This window comes from Pygoscelis adeliae, unplaced genomic scaffold, assembly GCF_000699105.1.
Source record: "Pygoscelis adeliae isolate BGI_AS28 unplaced genomic scaffold, ASM69910v1 Scaffold169, whole genome shotgun sequence".
Lineage (NCBI taxonomy): Eukaryota > Metazoa > Chordata > Aves > Sphenisciformes > Spheniscidae > Pygoscelis > Pygoscelis adeliae.
In genome coordinates, this window is record NW_008825617.1 from 221,406 (window position 1) to 224,191 (window position 2,786).

Consider the following 2,786-nt stretch of genomic DNA (forward strand, 5'->3'; position numbering starts at 1 on the left):
CCCCAAGCCTGTAGCACTGCATGGGGTTGTTGTGGCCAAAGTGCAGGACCCGGCACTTGGCCTTGTTGAATCTCATCGAGTTGGCCTGGGCCCATCGATCCAGCCTGTCCAGGTCCCTCTGCAGAGCCTTCCTACCCTTGAGCAGATCAACACTCCCACCCAACTTGGTGTCGTCTGCAAACTTACTTTGCAAGTCTGCAAACTTATAGAATCATAGAATAGCTTGGGTTGGAAGGGACCTTTAAAGGTCATCTAGTTCATCTAGTTGTCATCCTTTAAAGGGACGTTTAAAGGTCATCTAGTCCAACCCCCCTGACGTGGGCAGAGACATACTCAACTAAATCAGGTTGCTCAGAGCCCCGTCCAACCTGACCTTGAATGTTTCCAGGGATGGGGCATCCACCAGCTCTTTGGGCAACCTGTTCCAGTGTTTCACCACCCTCAGCGTAAAAAATGTCTTCCTTATATCTAGTCTAAATCTACCCCCCCTTTAGTTTAAAGCCATTCCCCCTTGTCCTGTCACAACAGGCCCTGCTAAAGGGCCTATATATTTGTGAATATTTTTTGGGGTGTTAATTTCAACCCAGATTACCAAAATAGTTTGATGCTTGTATTTGCCACTAGCAAACTCATAGATTGGTATCCCATTTGCAGATTATTCTGACAACAGTGACATTGAACTACAATGTAACACAGATTTCTGAGAACATTTTCTGTCATCTAAGTTATTGGATTCATCCATATGTGTGGTTCTCCAAATCCACAGCAGAATAATCATTAGAAATTAAGTCAATATATAGATGATACAGGTTAGAACAGCTGTCTCGCAAGTCTGAGTGACAAAACAGCCCAGTAGAATATTTTTTTTCATTCATAGGTCTCCCATCTTGTATTAAATAATTACCCAGTTCTTTAGATAATGGAATGAATGGGAGGAGACATTATTACAAACATAGTATGCTAGAACACTTATTTTGGGAGCTACTACTACTTTAGCAATGAAGACTAGGAAACAGATACTTCATTTCTATCTATAAATACATCAGATGTCAAATACAGGTTATGAATAAATTACAGGAGAATCTTTAACCCTTAATGTGGTGAGGGTACAATCATAGTCACAAGGTGAGGAAGCCTAGAAACTTTAAGACTATGATCCATAAATTTGTGAGAATCAATTTCTGAATTTGTGTAGTAGGAAAATAAATTAAGTAAATGGGAAAATATTTTGCAGTCTGTGCTCCTAAAAATACAAAGTTTCACTTCAGGATTGATGACCATGTAATGTTTAAGTAGTCTTTCCTTATTTAATGCAGTTGCTAGTTTGATAAATCATACTCCCTCGTATAAGAAGTACCAGAATCTGGCCTCAGAATAGATATTTCTTCTAAAATATGGAGATACGTATCTTTATTTAATTAAATATTTGATGCTTATCTGTTACTATTAAACTGTAATATTTAACCCAGCAACATGGGTTAAATATTCCAACTTTAGAAACAGTGTCTGCATAGGAGACTGAAATTATATTCTACACAACCTTATGTAGCTGGAAAATTATGTACTAGATAAACAGCAATATCCTTTAATGGGTCAAAGAAGAAAAGTTTATCTAGGTAGATGTTGTAGTTTAACCCAGCAGGTAGCTAAACACATAGCCGTTCTGCTCACTTCTCCCCCACAGTGGGGTAGGGGAGAGAATTGGGGAAAAATGTAAAATTAGTGGGTTGAGATAAAGACAGTTTAATAGGACAGAAAAGGAAGGGAAAATAATAATAATAATGATAAAAAAATATCCAAAACAAGTGATGCACAATGCAATTACTCACCACCTGCTGACCGATGCTCAGCCAGTTCCTGAGCAGTGGTCACCCCTCCCGCAGCTAACTCCCCCCAGTTTATATACTGAGCATAGTATATATCTATATATATACAGATATATCTAGATATATCTATCTCTCGCTTCGAGAGACCAGGCAGGGTAGACAGCTGTTGAATTTCTTCCGTCTCCAAGGCAGCTATACCAAAAGCCCACCGGTACCCTTTTGGGTCCTTGAAATCCCCTCTCCTGAGGTAGTCTATGCCAAGGATGCACGGAGCACCTGGGCCAGTCACAATGGGATGCTTCTGCCACTCATTCCCAGTTAGACTCACTTCAGCTTCCAATACAGTTAGCTGTTGGGATCCCCCTGTCACCCCAGAAATACAGATGGGTTCTGCCCCTATATAGCTTGATGGCATTAGGGTACACTGTGCACCGGTGTCTACTAGAGCCTTATACTTCTGTGGGTCTGATGTGCCAGGCCACCGAATCCACACAGTCCAGTAAACTCGGTTGTCCCTTTCCTCCCCCTGGCTGGAGGCAGGGCCCCTCTAATACTCATCACAGTACTCATTTCTCACTTCTTGTACATACGAGTCAGAAGTTTCTTCATTAACATCAGGAGTAAAATCAGCCATTCTACTCTGTCTGGGGAACGGCCCGCTGGAAACTGGAGCAGCAATTTTCCTGGAAGAACCTCTTTCTGTGATTGTTTTCCCTTGCAATTCACGTACCCGTGCCCCTAGGGCTGCAGTAGGTTTTCCATCCCACTTCCTCATGTCCTCTCCGTGGTCACGCAGGTAAAACCATAGAGTGCCCCGTGGTGTGTACCCTTTATATTCTCTCTCCTGGGCAAAAGAACGCTGACTCCTAATAGCTGAGATACTGGCCCGTACAGGTGAGGAGTAGGACCTATCCTCTACAAGTGGCTGGATCTCCCGGGACAGTTTCTCCACAGCCAAGA